General features: G+C 53.3%; 6 non-coding genes across 6 annotated transcripts; all 6 read left to right on the top strand.

Moving 5' to 3' along the window:
• The first annotated feature begins 434 nt into the window (after nucleotides 1-434).
• Nucleotides 435-553, top strand: LOC142201650 (5S ribosomal RNA). The gene has a single exon (XR_012715574.1). It is a non-coding gene; the product is annotated as a 5S ribosomal RNA (ribosomal RNA).
• A 721-nt stretch (nucleotides 554-1,274) lies between these two features.
• Nucleotides 1,275-1,393, top strand: LOC142201884 (5S ribosomal RNA). The gene has a single exon (XR_012715768.1). It is a non-coding gene; the product is annotated as a 5S ribosomal RNA (ribosomal RNA).
• A 721-nt stretch (nucleotides 1,394-2,114) lies between these two features.
• Nucleotides 2,115-2,233, top strand: LOC142201632 (5S ribosomal RNA). Its single transcript, XR_012715556.1, has one exon. It is a non-coding gene; the product is annotated as a 5S ribosomal RNA (ribosomal RNA).
• Nucleotides 2,234-2,954: 721 nt separating this feature from the next.
• Nucleotides 2,955-3,073, top strand: LOC142201870 (5S ribosomal RNA). Its single transcript, XR_012715756.1, has one exon. It is a non-coding gene; the product is annotated as a 5S ribosomal RNA (ribosomal RNA).
• A 721-nt stretch (nucleotides 3,074-3,794) lies between these two features.
• On the top strand, nucleotides 3,795-3,913 carry LOC142202014 (5S ribosomal RNA). The gene has a single exon (XR_012715893.1). It is a non-coding gene; the product is annotated as a 5S ribosomal RNA (ribosomal RNA).
• A 721-nt stretch (nucleotides 3,914-4,634) lies between these two features.
• On the top strand, nucleotides 4,635-4,753 carry LOC142201891 (5S ribosomal RNA). The gene has a single exon (XR_012715775.1). It is a non-coding gene; the product is annotated as a 5S ribosomal RNA (ribosomal RNA).
• Nucleotides 4,754-5,000: the final 247 nt, after the last annotated feature.

Below are 5,000 nucleotides of genomic sequence, written 5' to 3'. Positions count from 1 at the left end.
AAAGAGCTACCGGCAGCCAGGTTGCAAAGTAGAAGAGGAGTAAGTGAGAGGCCTGTCTCTGCCTACGGCCACACCACCCTGAACACGCCATATCTCGTCTGATCTTGGAAGCTAAGCAGGGTCGGGCCTGGTTAGTACTTGGATGGGAGTTGTCCAGCTTGCTCTTTCTTTCACCCCCGGGATGGTTTCTTAGCCCTGCGCAGACCCTGCGCCCAGCCCTTTTGAAAGAGGGCGGCTGCGGCCTGTGACTGGTTGCTGAACCACACCTGTGGGTATAAGGGCCGCCCCCAGCCCTTGCACTGCTCCTGCTGGAATATGAAGTTCCCTTAAGAGAAGGCAAAAAGTGAAGAAAAAGGCCTAGCGTGGAGTAGTGCAAAGAGCTGCTGGCAGCCAGACTGCAAAGTAGAAGAGGAGTAAGTGAGAGGCCTGTCTCTGCCTACGGCCACACCACCCTGAACATACCCGATCTCGTCTGATCTCGGAAGCTAAGCAGGGTCGGGCCTGGTAAGTACTTGGATGGGAGACCGCCTGGGAATACCAGGTGCTGTAGGCTTTTGCTTTTCCTCACTTCCACCAGCAGGGGGTCACTCTCCTCTATGCCATTTTTACATTCACTTTTTACACTGCACACTTGCTTCTTTTACATTCGCTTTCTCTCTTGCACTCTTTAGTCCTTGCAAAATCCTAGTATTCTCATTCGTACCGCTATCACTCTTAGCAGCTGCAGCCGCAGCGGGCATGGTGGCCACCAGCGTTGTGGCTTTTTACTTTTAATAATAGCAGGCTTCATTTCCATAGCATCTGGGCCTCCCGCCGGGCTGGAGGCCATAGCTAGTAACCTGCAGACCAATTTACAGGGCAACACAGGCTGAACATCTTTGCAGGCAACGCGCCCTAAGAAAAGAGAAGCCGACTGAAAAGCAGCTTCGCTTCCAGGCACGGGCAACCATCTCACCTTCTTCCTTAGCCGACTCCTGGACAACGGGCTCCGGCCCAGCTTGCTCTTTCTTTCACCCCCGGGATGGTTTCTTAGCCCTGCGCAGACCCTGCGCCCAGCCCTTTTGAAAGAGGGCGGCTGCGGCCTGTGACTGGTTGCTGAACCACACCTGTGGGTATAAGGGCCGCCCCCAGCCCTTGCACTGCTCCTGCTGGAATATGAAGTTCCCTTAAGAGAAGGCAAAAAGTGAAGAAAAAGGCCTAGCGTGGAGTAGTGCAAAGAGCTGCCGTCAGCCAGGCTGCAAAGTAGAAGAGGAGTAAGTGAGAGGCTTGTCTTTGCCTACGGCCACACCACCCTGAACACGCCCGATCTCGTCTGATCTTGGAAGCTAAGCAGGGTCGGGCCTGGTTAGTACTTGGATGGGAGACCGTCTGGGAATACCAGGTGCTGTAGGCTTTTGCTTTTCCTCACTTCCACCAGCAGGGGGTCACTCTCCTCTATGCCATTTTTACATTCACTTTTTACACTGCACACTTGCTTCTTTTACATTCGCTTTCTCTCTTGCACTCTTTAGTCCTTGCAAAATCCTAGTATTCTCATTCGTACCGCTATCACTCTTAGCAGCTGCAGCCGCAGCGGGCATGGTGGCCACCAGCGTTGTGGCTTTTTACTTTTAATAATAGCAGGCTTCATTTCCATAGCATCTGGGCCGCCCGCCGGGCTGGAGGCCATAGCTAGTAACCTGCAGACCAATTTACAGGGCAACACAGGCTGAACATCTTTGCAGGCAACGCGCCCTAGGAAAAGAGAAGCCGACTGAAAAGCAGCTTCGCTTCCAGGCACGGGCAACCATCTCACCTTCTTCCTTAGCCGACTCCTGGACAACGGGCTCCGGCCCAGCTTGCTCTTTCTTTCACCCCCGGGATGGTTTCTTAGCCCTGCGCAGACCCTGCGCCCAGCCCTTTTGAAAGAGAGTGGCTGCGGCCTGTGACTGGTTGCTGAACCACACCTGTGGGTATAAGGGCCGCCCCCAGCCCTTGCACTGCTCCTGCTGGAATATGAAGTTCCCTTAAGAGAAGGCAAAAAGTGAAGAAAAAGGCCTAGCGTGGAGTAGTGCAAAGAGCTGCCGGCAGCCAGACTGCAAAGTAGAAGAGGAGTAAGTGAGAGGCTTGTCTCTGCCTACGGCCACACCACCCTGAACATGCCCGATCTCATCTGATCTCGGAAGCTAAGCAGGGTCGGGCCTGGTTAGTACTTGGATGGGAGACCGCCTGGGAATACCAGGTGCTGTAGGCTTTTGCTTTTCCTCACTTCCACCAGCAGGGGGTCACTCTCCTCTATGCCATTTTTACATTCACTTTTTACACTGCACACTTGCTTCTTTTACATTCGCTTTCTCTCTTGCACTCTTTAGTCCTTGCAAAATCCTAGTATTCTCATTCGTACCGCTATCACTCTTAGCAGCTGCAGCCGCAGCGGGCATGGTGGCCACCAGCGTTGTGGCTTTTTACTTTTAATAATAGCAGGCTTCATTTCCATAGCATCTGGGCCTCCCGCCGGGCTGGAGGCCATAGCTAGTAACCTGCAGACTAATTTACAGGGCAACACAGGCTGAACATCTTTGCAGGCAACGTGCCCTAGGAAAAGAGAAGCCGACTGAAAAGCAGCTTCGCTTCCAGGCACGGGCAACCATCTCACCTTCTTCCTTAGCCGACTCCTGGACAACGGGCTCCGGCCCAGCTTGCTCTTTCTTTCACCCCCGGGATGGTTTCTTAGCCCTGCGCAGACCCTGCGCCCAGCCCTTTTGAAAGAGGGCGGCTGCGGCCTGTGACTGGTTGCTGAACCACACCTGTGGGTATAAGGGCCGCCCCCAGCCCTTGCACTGCTCCTGCTGGAATATGAAGTTCCCTTAAGAGAAGGCAAAAAGTGAAGAAAAAGGCCTAGCGTGGAGTAGTGCAAAGAGCTGCTGGCAGCCAGACTGCAAAGTAGAAGAGGAGTAAGTGAGAGGCCTGTCTCTGCCTACGGCCACACCACCCTGAACATACCCGATCTCGTCTGATCTCGGAAGCTAAGCAGGGTCGGGCCTGGTTAGTACTTGGATGGGAGACCACCTGGGAATACCAGGTGCTGTAGGCTTTTGCTTTTCCTCACTTCCACCAGCAGGAGGTCACTCTCCTCTATGCCATTTTTACATTCACTTTTTACACTGCACACTTGCTTCTTTTACATTCGCTTTCTCTCTTGCACTCTTTAGTCCTTGCAAAATCCTAGTATTCTCATTCGTACCGCTATCACTCTTAGCAGCTGCAGCCGCAGCGGGCATGGTGGCCACCAGCGTTGTGGCTTTTTACTTTTAATAATAGCAGGCTTCATTTCCATAGCATCTGGGCCTCCCGCCGGGCTGGAGGCCATAGCTAGTAACCTGCAGACCAATTTACAGGGCAACACAGGCTGAACATCTTTGCAGGCAACGTGCCCTAGGAAAAGAGAAGCCGACTGAAAAGCAGCTTCGCTTCCAGGCACGGGCAACCATCTCACCTTCTTCCTTAGCCGACTCCTGGACAACGGGCTCCGGCCCAGCTTGCTCTTTCTTTCACCCCCGGGATGGTTTCTTAGCCCTGCGCAGACCCTGCGCCCAGCCCTTTTGAAAGAGGGCGGCTGCGGCCTGTGACTGGTTGCTGAACCACACCTGTGGGTATAAGGGCCGCCCCCAGCCCTTGCACTGCTCCTGCTGGAATATGAAGTTCCCTTAAGAGAAGGCAAAAAGTGAAGAAAAAGGCCTAGCGTGGAGTAGTGCAAAGAGCTGCCGTCAGCCAGGCTGCAAAGTAGAAGAGGAGTAAGTGAGAGGCTTGTCTCTGCCTACAGCCACACCACCCTGAACACGCCCGATCTCGCCTGATCTTGGAAGCTAAGCAGGGTCGGGCCTGGTTAGTACTTGGATGGGAGACCGCCTGGGAATACCAGGTGCTGTAGGCTTTTGCTTTTCCTCACTTCCACCAGCAGGGGGTCACTCTCCTCTATGCCATTTTTACATTCACTTTTTACACTGCACACTTGCTTCTTTTACATTCGCTTTCTCTCTTGCACTCTTTAGTCCTTGCAAAATCCTAGTATTCTCATTCGTACCGCTATCACTCTTAGCAGCTGCAGCCGCAGCGGGCATGGTGGCCACCAGCGTTGTGGCTTTTTACTTTTAATAATAGCAGGCTTCATTTCCATAGCATCTGGGCCTCCCGCCGGGCTGGAGGCCATAGCTAGTAACCTGCAGACCAATTTACAGGGCAACACAGGCTGAACATCTTTGCAGGCAACGCGCCCTAGGAAAAGAGAAGCCGACTGAAAAGCAGCTTCGCTTCCAGGCACGGGCAACCATCTCACCTTCTTCCTTAGCCGACTCCTGGACAACGGGCTCCGGCCCAGCTTGCTCTTTCTTTCACCCCCGGGATGGTTTCTTAGCCCTGCGCAGACCCTGCGCCCAGCCCTTTTGAAAGAGGGCGGCTGCGGCCTGTGACTGGTTGCTGAACCACACCTGTGGGTATAAGGGCCGCCCCCAGCCCTTGCACTGCTCCTGCTGGAATATGAAGTTCCCTTAAGAGAAGGCAAAAAGTGAAGAAAAAGGCTTAGCGTGGAGTAGTGCAAAGAGCTGCCGGCAGCCAGGCTGCAAAGTAGAAGAGGAGTAAGTGAGAGGCCTGTCTCTGCCTACGGCCACACCACCCTGAACATACTCAATCTCGTCTGATCTTGGAAGCTAAGCAGGGTCGGGCCTGGTTAGTACTTGGATGGGAGACCGCCTGGGAATACCAGGTGCTGTAGGCTTTTGCTTTTCCTCACTTCCACCAGCAGGGGGTCACTCTCCTCTATGCCATTTTTACATTCACTTTTTACACTGCACACTTGCTTCTTTTACATTCGCTTTCTCTCTTGCACTCTTTAGTCCTTGCAAAATCCTAGTATTCTCATTCGTACCTCTATCACTCTTAGCAGCTGCAGCCGCAGCGGGCGTGGTGGCCACCAGCGTTGTGGCTTTTTACTTTTAATAATAGCAGGCTTCATTTCCATAGCA

Source organism: Leptodactylus fuscus, chromosome 4, assembly GCF_031893055.1.
Source record: "Leptodactylus fuscus isolate aLepFus1 chromosome 4, aLepFus1.hap2, whole genome shotgun sequence".
NCBI lineage: Eukaryota > Metazoa > Chordata > Amphibia > Anura > Leptodactylidae > Leptodactylus > Leptodactylus fuscus.
This window is presented reverse-complemented; position numbering and strand designations above follow the sequence as displayed.